The sequence below is a fragment of the Urocitellus parryii genome, chromosome 4 (genome assembly GCF_045843805.1).
Source record: "Urocitellus parryii isolate mUroPar1 chromosome 4, mUroPar1.hap1, whole genome shotgun sequence".
Lineage (NCBI taxonomy): Eukaryota > Metazoa > Chordata > Mammalia > Rodentia > Sciuridae > Urocitellus > Urocitellus parryii.
In genome coordinates this window covers 141534665-141550295 of record NC_135534.1, presented here as the reverse complement: position 1 = coordinate 141550295, position 15631 = coordinate 141534665, and positions in this window count along the sequence as shown.

The window sequence follows — 15631 nt, the reverse complement described above, 5'->3', positions numbered from 1 at the left end:
GGTTCAGTATCTGGTGAAGTTTCCTTCCCATCTCTGCTTACAAGATGGCGCCTGGAATGCTATACCCTCACCTGACTGAAGGGACAGAAGGGCAAAGAATGACGAACCCACTCTCCCAAGCCCTTTTATAAGTGCCCTAGTCCCATCCATGAGGGCTCAATGTCATGATTGAATCACTTTTTAATGGCATTGGCCATTAAGTTTCAGCATTGTGTTTTGGAGGGTACATTCAGATTCTTCTCCTACAGAAGAGTCACTGTAGATTAGAGTAGGGGGTAAGCTGAAGCAGACACAGCCCCAGGCCCAAAACTAATTGGTAAGTAATCATAAAAGTCCTCTTGGAGGATGATGAGAGCCTGAGCAAAAGCCATGGCAGTGGCACTGAGGGTGAGGGGATTACAGAGACTTCCTTGGCAAACAGCATTAGCCAGGTGTCGTAAGGGGCTGAGTAATGGGAGGAATCCAGAGAAAGTCTCAGGGTCCTGGATGTGGGAACTGGTGTCATTAACTTAGATAGAAAAAGAGCACTGGGGGGGGGGGGATTAAAAATCTATGTAGGAGAAGATCACTGATAAAATACAGAAGGGAACAGAGTCTCCTAAACCCAGGAAGATAAAGGAAAGCCATGTTTTCCTTTGAGCAGAAAGGAGGGGGAAAGCCTGGCTGAAAATTTGGAACAGTTTGGGGGTGGAAAAGGGAAAAGTCCTGGGGATTCACCCCTGCTGGCATCTGTTTTCTTCATGAAGTAGGACCATGTGGTTGGTGAAAGCAAGATGATAGGGAACACGGAAGGAGGAATGAGGAGAGGAGTAAGGGTTTGTAATGCTGTCTTCTGATGATCTGCCTTATTTATGTCTCTGTGCATTGTGTCTCTAACAGAAGCTTTTCTCAATTCAAAGAATGAATCTGTTGCTTGTGAATTCAAGCATCCTTTGATATTCCTGGGGGATTGGTTCTAGGATCCTCTGTCAATACCCAAATCCCAGGATGCTCAAGTACACTCAATAAAATGTAAATACTATGTAAATAGTTGATGAGGGCTGGGGTTGTGGCTCAGCACTAGAGCGCTTGCCTAGCAGGTGTGAGGCACTGGGTTTAATCCTCAGCACCACATAAATAAATAAAATAAAGTTATTATGTCCATCTACAACTAAAAATATTTTTTTAAAAAATAGTTATTGAGTGCTGGGCCTGGTGGCGCATGCCTGTAATCCCAGAAGCTTGGGAGGCTGAGTTCAAAGCCAGCCTCAGCAAAAAAGCAAGGCGCTAAGCAACTCAGTGAGACCCTGTCTCTAAATAAAATACAAAAAAGAGCTGGGGATGTGGCTCAGTGGTCAAGTGTATCTGAGTTCAAGCCCCAGTACAAAAAAAAAAAAAAAAGGTATTGAACAATATTGACTGTATTGTTTAGGAAATAGTGATAAGAAAAAAAATATTCAGTTCAGTATAGACGTGACTTTTTTTTCCCCCAGTACCAGTGCCTCACACATGCTAGGCAAGTGATCTACCCTGAGTGACATTCTCAGCCCTTTTTTATTTTATTTTGAGAGAGGGTCTCGCTAAGTTGCTGAGGCTGGCATTGAACTTCTGATCTTCCTACCTCAACCTCCTGAGTCACTGGGATTATAGATATGGGCCACTGAACCCAGCTACCCAGCCCAGCTATATATTTCTTATTACAAAATAAATACATTTTCATTGTATAAGAGTTTTGAAAAACAGAGAAACAAAATAAAATAAATAAAAATCAATCATGTCCCTCAAGCCAGAAAGGTAACCACAGTTAGTATTTAGCATATATTTAGTTTTTTTCCTTTTTATGCACATATAGACATTTTTGAAAAATAAAAGTGCATGTATTTTTAACAACCTCTCTTAGCTTACAATTTTCTATGAATGTTTTCCTCCATTATCTTATATTCTTATATGTTAATATTTAAAACACAATTTATCTTTTGGATTAGTAAACATCTATGTGGTTCAATATACAAAGAGTATAAAAGGATACGTAATAGAAAATCTCTGTGCAAGCTTGACTCTTAGCTATCTAGTTACCTTTTCCAAAAGCAATCAAACACTGTATTTTTTTTGTTGTTGCAAATCCTTCCCAAGATATTTTATGTATATCTAAGTAAATGTGTGTGTGTATGTGTGTGTATTTCCCCCACATTTATACAAAAGTGGTTACTGTTATAACTTTGTTTTGCACTTTACCTTATTACGAATAAATCTTGAAGGGCACAATGAAGGTCAACTATATATTGACCTTCAATATATTGTTTTCTCATGTTTAAGGGGCTGCCATAAAACTCCCATAAATGTACCTTGATTTATTTAACAAGTTCCCTCCTGCTCAGCATTTAGGTTACTCTAAGTCTTTTGGAATTTAAAAAAAAAAATCTATAGCAAATAACCTTTCACATTCAGACGATAAGCCTTAAGGAAAAAGTTCTTGAAGTCTAATCATTAGGTTAAGAAGTACATGCATTTGTAATTTCATGCTGTTTTGTTCACCATGGCCCTTCCTGAAGTGGCAGGCTATGTCACATACACATTCCATATGGCCAATGCATGCAATAGGTTGTACCATCTAGGTGCGTGTTTGCACAGTGACTAAATTAGCTAAAGACAGTTTCTAGAGCATGTTTTATTAAGTGGCAGATGACTTAGAATCGCTGAAGGATGCTGGAACCATAGCCATTCATCACCGAAGCTGCTGGAATCACCAAAGGATGGTTAGCTCTGGTGGGAGAGTTCACTGGAAGCCGATGGGGAAAAGATACCTTCCTCCCCCTCCCTTCTAGTGGGACTCTCTTTCCTCCATCAGTGCCCCCATTGGTTGAACCTAACCAGGGACAAGGTGAGGAGGGAGTTTGGAGAAGGTATCTGAAGGGCCAATTCCCAGTGACAGAGTAGCAGGACTGACCTCGGGGGCATTCCATGTGTGTAGTCACCAAGGACCCATCCCCAGCAGAGCCCAGTGCTTGGTTTAATGTTCTGTTGTTTTACTTGAAATTCTTAATATTTTTAGAACACTTTCATTTTGTACTGCAAATTACGTAGCTGGTCCTGTAGACCAGAGCATGGAAGGGCAAGGTTGGAGCTGAGAGCCAAGAGGAAAATGCCAGGAGTGCTATGTGTTGCCAAATTGCTCTCCACAAAGCTTCTACCAATCGGAACGTCTTAGCAATGTACGGAGTTGCCTGGGAAACCATAAATGAGTTATGGTGCTGATAGACAAGTACCTATGATGTTCCCTAAGCAACCCTAACAGTTCCAAAAGCAGGAATGTGGAAGTCAACAAACTGATTCTCTGGTCTCCCAATTCAAAGAGTCAGGCTATAAGCCTTCCCTGATCTCTTAGATTTCCCTACATCATCCCTTTAAGGAGAAAACAGATTTGGCTGGGAGCATGCTGTCGTTATAAAATTTATATATTATTGCTTTGCCCTTGCATATCTGGTAGTATTTACATGTCTATTAGTACATTTATCCTTTACCATCCCTCTTTGTTTATCTTGTTGGTACAGAGAAAATAGAGGGTCAGACACTCAACAGCCTTTGGGGGCTTGTGAGGTTCAGCAGTTGCTGGGCTCCTGAAGTAACCCAGCCACAGCAAGGGAAGAAAAGAAGTACTCAGAACAGGGTTTGGCAATTTGGGGAGAGGGGTTAAATTATGACAAGAGCCAGAATGTGTTTAATTCACTAATGGGAGTGGCGAGGTAATGTGAGAGGAAAAGAAAGTCTACAGAGAACCCAGAACCAATGCTTTAGCTCTTTGAGAATCTCCCCCCTCAAAACAAAAAGCCCACTTTGGATAGGGAACTTGCAGGTATACCTCCTTGTACCTGCCATGGTGGGCCAAATGTACAACCCATTTCTTTGAGTCAAAGCATTGAACTCGTAAGTAGTTTTCTATAACTAATTGTAAAGGAAGCAATTAATTCATTTATTCTTCCACAGAATGGGCCCTACCATATGCTAGCATTGAGCTTGCAACTAGGGATAGAAAGGTGAACAGAACACATGGTTCCTGCCTTCTGAGACCCTATAGTCTGAAAAAGGAAGAAAATAGCCAATGGTGATACAGTGTGATTAATACTGTGATAGGAGAATTAAGGCTACTGGGAAGACAATGTAATGCCTTGTCAGAACATCAGAGAGGGGCTATGAGCTAAGCAGAGTAGGGGTTAGTTAAGCTTGGAGGGAAAATGGGTGGGAGAGAGGCATTCCAGGAAGAGGGACAGAAAATACTCCTGAGGTGAGAGATTATATTGCATAAAAGGTGTGGCACAGGCCGGATATGGTGGCACACATTTGTAATCCCAGCAACTGAGACAGAAGGATTTCAAGTTTGAGGCCAGCATCAGCAAATTAGTGAGGCCCTCAACAACTTAGTGAGACCTGTCTCAAAATAAAAAATAAAAATAAAAATGGGCTGTGGATGTGGCTTAGTAGTTAAGCTCCCCTAGGGTTCAATTTCTAATACCAAATAATAATAAGAAAAAGTTTGTCATGGAAAATTAGCTGTGGGATAGAAGAGGGGCTGGGAAGGCCAGCACAGGGCAGATATGAAAAGGCTCTGCATACTATGTGATCTTTATCTACAGGCAATGGCAAGCCATTCAGGTATTCAGTCAAGAGAGAGATATGAGGGGCTGTGGTTATTGCTCAGTGGTAGAGCACTGGCCTGGCATGTGTGATGCACTGGGTTTGATCCTTAGCATCACATTAAAATTAAGGCATTATGTCCATCTATAACCAAAATAATAATAATAATTTAAAAGGGGCATAAGGTTTATATTTTAGAAATAAGCTCTGGACTGGCTGTGCACACTTGTAATTCCAGAGACCCCAGGGGCTGAGGCAGGAGAATCACAATTTCAAGTCCAGCCTCTGCAATTTAGGGGGAGACCTTCTCTCAAAATGAAAAATAAAAAGGGTAGTTTAGTAGTAAAATATCTCTGTGTTCAATTCCTATACTGGAAAAAAAAGGAAAAAAAGGAAATAAATATCCCTGTTCTTCAGGTAAAAAATGAATTGATGGGAATCAAGGAAGGGAGTTGAGTCTAGGACAGAGATGGAGGGAACTTGGAACAGGATAATGAGAGAAGTAGGAAGATTCCAGACAAATTTAGGATGAAAAACTGTCAAGGCTTGGGAATCTGATTTGGTGGAGAAGGGCAAGAAGGAGGATAAGGATGTCCCCTAGGCTTGTGGCTTGGACAATTGTATGAAACACAAATTTATAGGGAAGATGAAGACTTGCATTTTGGTGAGTTGTGTTTGAGGTCTTTGTGGGACAATCCAGTGGAACTGTCCAGTACACAGTTGGATAATTCTTAACCATGAACTCCTTATCTTAAATTACTTTATTACAGATTAGCAATCTAGTTAAACTTGCCAAGTCCTAAAGGAATTAGATACAAATACTTTTATTTTGCTGGGAAGAAGTCTAGGCAAAAGCTTAAACTATCTCCCACTACATCAAATTCACATGCCCACCTATAAAGTTCATTCTCCTTCTGGCTGCATGAAACTTCTCTTCTTTTGTCTTTGGTGTGACATTTATCTCATTGCTTTCTAAGATGTCTATTCAATCAATTAATAAATTACATTAGATTATGAGCTCAAGGCAGGATCACTGCTCATTTTGTCTTTGGATTTCCTGTGCTTCATAGGGTGCCCTGAACAGACTATTGTATTTCCCTTAAAGGACTTGAATTTGTACCTTAAAATTCTGCTACTAAGTCAAAAGCTGTTACATGGAAATAAAAACAACTCTATTCACAAGTGGGAAAAATTACCATGTAACCCACCCCAAGACTGCAAGCAATTCTTAAAGACAGAAAAATGTATCAATTGAACAATAAAAACAAATGTGTTGCAGGGCGCAGTGTTGGATTCTGTAATCCGGTGCAGCTCGGGAGGCTGAGAAAGGAGGATGCAGTGGTGCATATCTTTAATCCCAGCAGTTTGGGATGCTGACAGGAGGATTGTGAGTTCAAAGCCAGCTTCAGCAATGGTGAGGTGCTAAACAACTCAGTGAGACCCTGTCTCTAAATAAAATACAAAATAGGGCTGGGGATGTGTCTCAGTTCTTGATTGCCCCTGATTCAAGCTCTGGTACAAAAACAAACAAACAACAACAACAACAACAAACCCCCCCCCAAACCCCCAAATGTGTTTAAGTAAGAAACAGCAATTTGGAAACAAATAGAGTTTATGCATAAACTGTTGCATAGTAAAAAGCTTTATTGTACATATTTTTTCTTCTTTTTCAACCTTCTGGTGACTTCTGCATTCACAGTGGACTAAAAATAAAACTGTAGCACTAAAAAATACCTCTAGGTCAACATAAAAGCCAAAAATTTGAGTGCTTTGAAATACATGGAGACACTGGTGGCACAGGGCAGATCAAAGAGCTGTGGATAGCTGGGTGCGGTGGCATGTGTCTGTAGTGCCAGCTACTAGGGGTCTGAGGCTGGAGGATCACTTGAGCCCAGGAGTTTGTGGCCAGCCTGGGCAACATCGCAAGATTCTGTCTCAACAACAACAAAAAAGCCATAGATGATAGAAGCATCTTGTGAGTTCTTTCATTAGTCATATATACACAGAATAAAATGTTTTGAGTATAACCAAACATGGCTCATAATTTAGATTTGTTCAAATAAGCAGGCTCATTGGCATACACCCGTAATTCCAGCAACTTGGGAAGCTGAGGCAGGAGGATCTCAAAGTTTGAGGCCAGCTTTAGCAACTTAGTGAGACCCTTCCTCAAAGAATAAACAAAGGTCTTGGGGTACGGCTCAGTGGTAGAGTGCTGGTGAGTTCAATCCCCAATAGAAAAACAAATTTCTTTTTGTTCCAAATAATATTTCCTATAATAAACTATTTGTCAAGGAAACTGGTGACTGGGTCTTTGTGTGACACCCCAATGAAAAAAATACTCATTCTTGCCAGGTATGGTGGTGCATACCTACAATCCCAGAAACTTGGGAGGCAGGAGAATTGCAAATTCAAAGCCAGTCTCAGCAATTTAGTGATTCCCTAAGCAACTTAGCAACACACTCTCAAAATAAAAAATAAAAAAGGGCTGGGGATGTGGCTAAATGGTTAAGTTCCCTGGGTTCAATCCTCAGTACCAAAAAAACCAAAAAACAAAAAACAAAACAAAACAAAACAAAACACAAAACAAAACCAAAAACCAAAAAACAAAAACAAAAACAAAGAATGAAAGAAATACTATTTGATCATTACTTATGTTTGAGGGAAGAGACTGTTACATCAAAACAAACAACAGGGTGAAAGAAGGAAAAGAAATTACAAATAAAGTGTCATTTTCCAAGGGCTGTTGTGGAGAAAATTTGCTATTGTGTTAGAGAAAATAGAAAAGAAAGATGAAGAATGGATGAATGGAGGGTGGGTGAGTGAGTGAAAAATGGGTAGGACTCTGTCAGTAGGAGCCTGGATTTTTTGAGGGAAAACTGGGAGCTCTGGGAAGCATATCACAATGGTGGGGGACAGGACAGGATTCCATCTGAGAGGTCCCCTGCAGACACGGGGAGAGGGAACAGTCCAGTTACTGTTTATCCACGGTTCAGTGTATGTCAGGCGCGGAGGTGAGATCAGCTCATTTGAGACCTTGCTCTCCTGCTCTGTCGTTTTTAGAAGGCAGATATAGTTCTGTTCTCATTGGCTTTTTTGGTGGCATTGTTCCAAGGAACACACAGCCAAAATTTTCTGGGACAGGCTTAATTTCAAAGATTCGGTTCCATTGTCAAGCCAGGTATGTTTCATATTCTCAGTTTAGAGAATATGGGGATCATGGAACTCAGAGACTTGGGACTGAGCAAATAAAAAGAAAAAAAAATTGGAGAAAAAGGAAAAAAAAATGTTTTATTGCTCAGCTACCAAAGGAGAAACATAGGGGACTCCTGTATCAGAGGCTGCCATTCTGCCAGGAAAATAAGTTTCAGTGTGAATGAAAGGAAAGAAAGGAGTAATTGTCAACTGCTATACTTTTGAGCAGCATCTTCAAGGACTGGGGTGGGTGGGTAGGGGTCCTTACTGCTTTGCAGTTTTTTAGATAATCTAACATGGTTGAGGTAAAGAAGGCAAAATGTTCAAGCATTAACAAAATATCATAACCAGGGAGTCCTCATCTCCTTGGTTATGAAGTAGGAAAACGAAACCAAAGAGAATGAAGGAGTAGAGAATGGACATTGTCTTCCCACTTCTTAACACCTCTGTCTTCTCTTCCTTCACTCATGACGATTCTGTGCAAACTTTGTGTGTGTGTGTGTGTGTGTGTGTGTGTGTGTGTGTGTGCTGGGAATTAAATCTAGGACCTTGCATATGCTAGACAAGTGCTCCAACACTGAGCTATGTTGCCAGCCCTTTTTATTTCATCTTTAAAATTTGGAGAGAGCCTCTTGCTAAGTTGCCCAGGCTGGCCTTGAACTTGAGGTCCTCCTACCTCAGCCTCCAGAGTCACTGGGATTACAAGTGTATGCTACCACATCAGGCTCCTCTTGAACTTTTCACTAAAATATCCAGAAGAGTTAACTTCTGACATTCTAAGGAAATGACTCAAAAGAAAATGGCTATTTCTATTCATGCCTTTGAAGACTTGTGTTTTGTTATTAGAATTCAAAAGACTTTAGTATTAATGCTTTCATCTGTTTATTAATTAATATTTTATTATTATTAATTTACACATTATTAATTTATATTTTATTAATATATATATTTTTGCTCAAAATTAATCATAAAGTTGTTATTCCAGAAAGCCATGGTTGATAGTATTTATGGAACGGTTTTATATGTAGTTCCCACCCCATCACTGACACATTATCACATACTTGTAATTTGGGATGTACCTCCTGACGAGCTCAAGGGTAAATTGATCTCTGAAGCTTTGTTTTAACATTTTAACATGGATTTACTTGCCAACAGTTCTGTCCCTCTTTCTTTAACTGGAAACCGCAGGGGAGGGTGATTCCACCAGACAAAGCAGTCATTAAGCAGTGGGTCACTTGGGGTCAGCCCTGTGATGGTAACTGGCCACCACCACTTCCTTCAGTCAGGCACATAATTAGTGGCAAGACTAAAAAAAATGCCCCCCCACTTAGGGAGAACATGTGGAACAACACTGAACATTGCAGCCTACAAAACACAGGCTTTGAATCAACTTCTGGCACATCCCTGACTCTTCCATGAATGTTAAATTTTCCCCATGCAGACAAAGATTTTTGCGCCTTTGAGGACTGGAACAAGAATTAACATAAGACTTCTGTAAGATTGTACTATAAGTTCATGGTCCCATACTATCTTTGCTTCAATGGTAACAATGATAGACAAAATATAAAATGAGAAAACAAAACAGACACAGACAAGCTTAAAAATAAACGTTTGTCAGGCATGTAGCAGAAAGACAAATAGTGGGGCTGAAATAGCAGGTCTCTGGGCTCTGGGTCCAGAAAAATCAGACAGGAGCAGTGAAGAAATCTGCTTTTGCTTGACACAGGGTTCATAAACTCCCAGCCAAGGCAGGAGATCAAAACCAGGTTCACCGCTTAAGATCAGGTTCTGGAGAGAGGCACCCTTTATTCCTTCACACCTTTGAAAGGAGGCTAAAAAATAAATGAAACTGACCACCGTCCTGGTCACATAAAACAGAGTAGCTGAAGAGGGGGGAAAAGCAGACAGACTTTCTTGCCTAGGACCTAAAGCAAACTACCAGTATCACAGATATAATCCTAGGACATCTGTGCTGAGCTGTAAATGGTAAAATCTAGTTGTAGTTTCGTAATTCTGCAGGTTGGGGTTGAGGACTGGTGATTGCAAGATTGTTAGACTAGGAATAGTGAGCAGAGAGATAGAGAGCATCAACTTTCATACAAGATGAGTCTGCAATCTGGGTGCAGCAGCGCACACCTGTTATTCCAGCTACTTGGGAGCTTGAGGCAGGAGGATCACAAATTCTAGGCCAGCCTCAGCAACTTAGAAAGACTCTGTCTGAAAGTAAAATAAAAAGGGATAAGAATGTAGCTCAGAGATAGAACACTCCTATGTTCAATCTTTGGTGCTACAAAACAAACAAACAACAACAATAAAACCCATGAATTTGCTATTTGAAGATAACAAAAAGAGACTCAACAAAGTCAGTAGTGAGATAAATTTATCCTGGATAAAAATCAATGTAGTATAGCAATCTGAAAATATTCTTAGAATAGGTACATTAAAGTTTTTTAAAGGGATAAAAGGCTGAGTGTGGTGGCTCAGGCCTGTAATCCCAGCAGCTTGGGAGGATGAGGCAGGAGGATAGTGAGTTCAAAGCCAACCTCAGCAATGGCAAGGTGCTAAGCAACTCAGTGAGACCCTGTCTCTAAATCAAATACAAAATAGGGCTGGGGATGTGGCTCAGTGGTCGAGGGCCTCCAAATTCAATCTGTGGTAAACCCCCACCAAACAAACAAAAAAAAAAAGATTAAAAATTAAAAGAAAAATAGGTTGGGGTTGCAGTTCAGTGGTTAAATGCCCCTAGGTTCAATCTCTGGTGCCAGAAATAAATGAGTAAATAAATAAATGGAAAAAGAAAAAGGAATCATTGAGTCCATAAAAGAAGTTATGAAAAGGAAGCAGGCAAATATGCAATGGGAAAATTTAGATATGAAACTATAACAGCTGGTTATAGCAATCAATTAAATTAATTTTTTTTTTGTTATTGGGAACAAAATCCAGGTGCTGTACCACTAAGCTACATCCTCAGTCCTTTTTATTTTGGTAAGTTGCTGGGGCTGGCTTTGAGTTTGCGATCCTCCTGCTTCAGCTTCTGGTGTTGCTCAAATTATTGTCAATTTTGAAAACCTAGGCATAAAACAAATATATCCTTTGAAAATAAACACAATAGATTGAATAGATTCATGTCCAGATAGAGTTGAAGAGACAATTAGTGAACCGATAGTTTTGTGCAATTTTTCCGTAGTGTAGCACAGTGAGATAAAAGACATACAACATTCAATACATGCATGTACTGAAACATGAAATTCAAGTTATGAGCCATGGAACAAGATTGAGAGGAGCCAACACACATACAATACGATTTCTAGGAAAGGGTAATAGAAGAACAGCTGGAGAAGTAAGAGTTGAAGAGATAATGACTAATAATGTATATTTACAGTTTGAAATATATATGAAAATAAAGTAAGGATAAAATAAGGATGCTTTCACTAGAGGAAAGGAAAGCTTACCACTTATAGTCATTGGCTAAAAGATGACCTTCACAAAAAGAAAATAGGGTTTAAGGCAAAGCAAGGGGAATGAAAAAGATATTAGAAATAATAATCAGGGAGGAGGGAAGAAGAGAAGTACTTTGGGTTAATCAAAGGGGAATGAAGGGAAGGGGGGAGACAGAAATAGGAAAAATAGTAGAATGAATTGGACATAACTTTCCTATGTATATATATGAATACACAACCAGTGTAACTCCACGTCATGTACAATCACAAGAAAGGGAAGCTATAATGGCTGGGCATATAGCTCAGTTGGTAGAGTGCTTGCCTTGTATGCACAAGGCCCATGGTTCAATCCCCAGGATCCCCCACCAAAAAAAGGGAAGTTATACTCCATGGGGGTATGTTAAAATACATTTGACTGTCACGTGTGACTAAAAGAAACAAATTAAAAAATTAAAAAAAAGAAATAATATTGAATACTAATATATCCATAATTACAGTGGGATATTTTAACACACATCACTTGGAATCTGATAGAGCATACAGGTAAAACAAGAATAAAAGTGTACTCTGCACTATGCAAATACAAATGTATATTATTTTTTTCAGAACACATTGAAATTCAATGTTTGTTATAGTTCACAAAAGAACTTCCAATTTTTAAGTAGTTAATATTATCCAGAACATGTTTTGTAATTGTGATATATTTACATTAGACATTAACAATTTTAAGGAAAATATTTTAAATTCCAAATGTTTGAAACTAAAGAACAAACAAAACCCCATACTCAGTAATTTTTATGCGAAAGAGGAAATAACTTGAGTGGGTAAGGAAAGAATAATGGTGAATTTTAAAAAGTTGAGTAAAGATAATAATGATAAAACTAAAATGAAATAAAACAGAAAAGTAAGAAACAATAGAGACTCAACAAACAAAAACTAATTTCTTGAAAAGTTTAAAAAAATAGTCAAATTTCTAGAAAGATTAATCCAGGGACAAAAGAAAACATTTAAGCAATATTGGGATCTTACTACAGATACTTAAAGATTTAAAATTTTCATAATTGATGCATGTGAAGACATTTATGGCATTAAATTTAAAAACTTTGACTTTAACACACTAAAAGTGAATGTAGTAGTTTTCTGTTGTTGTGACAAACTACCTGAGAAAAGTCAACTTAAAAGGGAAAAGATTTTGGCTCACAGTTTCAGAGGTTTCAGTCCATTGTTGGTTAGCTTCATTGCTTTGGTCCTGAGGCAAAGCAGATCACCAGAGCCAAAGATTATGGTGGAGGAAAGCTCCTCACCTCTTGGTAGCCAGGAGTTATCATAATTGATAGCAGACTTATGGAAATCAAACTTTTGTTATTAACCACCAAGAGTCAATGAGAAAACAGAATTTAAAAAAAAATATTTATTTTTTTTAATTATAGGTGGGCACTATATCTCTATTTTTATTTTTATGTGATGCTGAGTCTCAAACCCAGAGCCTCATGCATGCCAGGTGAGTGCTCTACCTCTGAGCCACAACAACCAGTTTGAGAAAACAGAATTTTAAAAGATTCCATTCAAAATATCAAATAAAAAATTTGTTAAGTGCATAAGTTTCAAAATAGGTGCAAAAAAGTTCTGGAACCAGTCATAGTGGTGCATGCCTATAATCCTGGTAACTTGGGAAGCTGAGGCAGGAGGATTGAGAGTTCAAAGCTAGCCTCAGCAATTTAGCAAGCCCCTAAACAACTCAGAAAGACCCTGTTTCTAAATAAAATATAAAAAGGGGTGGGGATGTGGTTCAGTGGTAAAACCTCCCTGGGTTCAATCCCCAGTACGAAAGAAAGAAAGAGAGAGAGAGAGAGAGAGAGAGAGAGAGAGAGAGAGAGAGAGAGAGAGAGAGAGAGAGAAAGAAAGAAAGAAAGAAAGAAAGAAAGAAAGAAAGAAAGAAAGAAAGAAAGAAAGAAAGAAAGAAAGAAAGAAAGTAAGTCATGGACATGACCAGTGTAACTCCACATCATGTACAACCACAGTAATGGGAAGTTATACCCCATGTATGTATATTATGTCAAAATACATTCTACTGTTATGTATAACCAAAAAGAACAAATAAAAAAATGAAAACAAAACAAACAAAAAAATGTGAGTCATTGAGAAAGTGAAAAAAAAAGAATATCATGAAGAGATTTATAAAACATTTCAAGGGATATGAAGGAAATCTGAATAAAAGAAGATATAAACTAAATTTCATAGATTGAGTTAATATTTTTAAGATGTCAATCTAAATGCATATCTTTTTTCCCCTCATGGGATCAAACTCAGGGGTTCTTTACCCCTGTGCTATATCCTCAGCTCTTTTTATATTTTAAGAAAAGATCCCACTAAGTTGCCTAGGTTGGCCTCAAACTTGCAATCCTTCTGGTTTGGCCTCCTAAGTTGCTAGGATTTTAGCAACCAGGTGTGTCAATGTACCTGACTTAATCCATATATTTAAGCTATTATAAGTAATATTTCTGAGGTAGCTTTCAACAGTGTTAACTTAGCTAGGCAGGAACTTTGTTACCAGACTCCCCTGCATTGAACAGTAGTTGTTTAGGTGAGCCATAAGAAAGTTCTGCGTGAGGATTGATAGTTGGAGGTGAAGCAGTAGCTGTTTTTTTAAGCTTTCACATATCAGTATGGTATAGGGTCAGGTGTTCCTGCAGCTCATGCAATAGCATCTAGATCAGCTCTGAGTGGCAGCTTGGTGATGAAGGGTGTTACTTATCCTGAAGGTCATACATAACATTAGTAAGGTTGGGGGCAGTGAGACACAGATATGTGACTGTCCTTGTGAATATCTAATTGTTTCTGCTCTACCCATTCATCTTCTTTCCCTGTTGGCCCTGCCGACTTCAGATTTGACTCTAGTCCTAAGTCCTATATTAAATAAACCCCTTATTTTATATCACTCAGTGGTCCTATGTATCTGATCAGTTCCTAGCATGCAGAGTCCCAAATAGGCTTTCATAGAAAATTCACAGTCTGATTGGACAATTGATATAGAAGATGAGGAGGCCAAGCTTAAGCTGAGAGAAGTCTGAAAAAAATAGAAGAAAAAGGGAGGGTGTGGGGTGGGTCTTAGCCTTGGCAGATATCAAGACCTAGAATACAGGTGTTTAATCAGACAGTATGATCCTGGAGAAATGATAAAGCAGAAAGACATTAATAGAAAAGAATAGAGAGTTCATAAAACCCAAGCAAATATGAAAACTTGATATGTGATAGAAGAGGCATTTCAAATCAATAGAGGAAATGATAGACTATTCAATAAATGTGACTGCGACAACTGGGTATATCTATATGAGAAAAAATTAATTTATATGCCTATACCCTGTCATACACAAAATACATTCTAGAATAATTAAAGCTCTAAATACGAAAAGCAAAACTCTGAAATGAATTATGGGAGACTATCACTCAGGGTAGGAAAGAATTTTTACAAAGCACAAAAATTGCAACCATAAATGAAAAGTTGATTCATTTGACTAGAGTAAGAGAAAGAAGGAAACTCTTGAATGATAAAAGACAACAAAAACAGAATTAAAATACAAATTACATTTTGGGAGAATACTTGGCATTGTACACAATCAGTAAAGGGTTGGCATCTAGCATATACACAGAACTTCTGCAAAGAACTGAGAAACAACCTACTAAACAAAAAGAGGAAAAGCAAGAAAAGATTTCAAACAGGCAATCCACAGGAAAGGTTGACCTGAAGACAAAAAAGAGATAAAGATTCCTATGGTAGTCATAGGAATGTGAATTAAAATAAAAATGAGATGTTATCTTACACTAATCAGATTAGTGAAAATTAAAAGTCAATAATGTTAGAGAGTGGTGAATAAAGGAAACCTCACACACAAATTAGGAGAGTATAGAAACAATTAGGTAATATCTGTGGAAATTGAAGATATTTGTGCCCCATCCAGGCAAACACTCTAGAAAATTGTGCATGGATTTCATTGCAGTGTTATAATAGCAAAAAAAAAAAAAAAAAAAGAAAAAAAGAAAAACAGAAGTCTGCCAAAAGTAGAAGGATAAATAAATCAAAGATTATTCACATAAGGGAAAAACGCACACCAGTTAGATGAGTGAATTACACCTACATGGAGCAGTATGAATAAATTTCAAAAACCAGAATATTTGAATTAAAAAAAGAAACAAGTTTCAGGATTACATCTACTACTTTATAATCAAATTTTTAAAACACCTCTAAATAATGGCAAATATTATTTAGAATACATATATATGGTAAAAATAGAAAAATGTGGATTGAAAGGATAAACACAAATTTCATGATTTTGGTCATTTCTCAGGATATAGGTCAGGAAAGTGCCCATATAAGGTTCAAGAGTAGA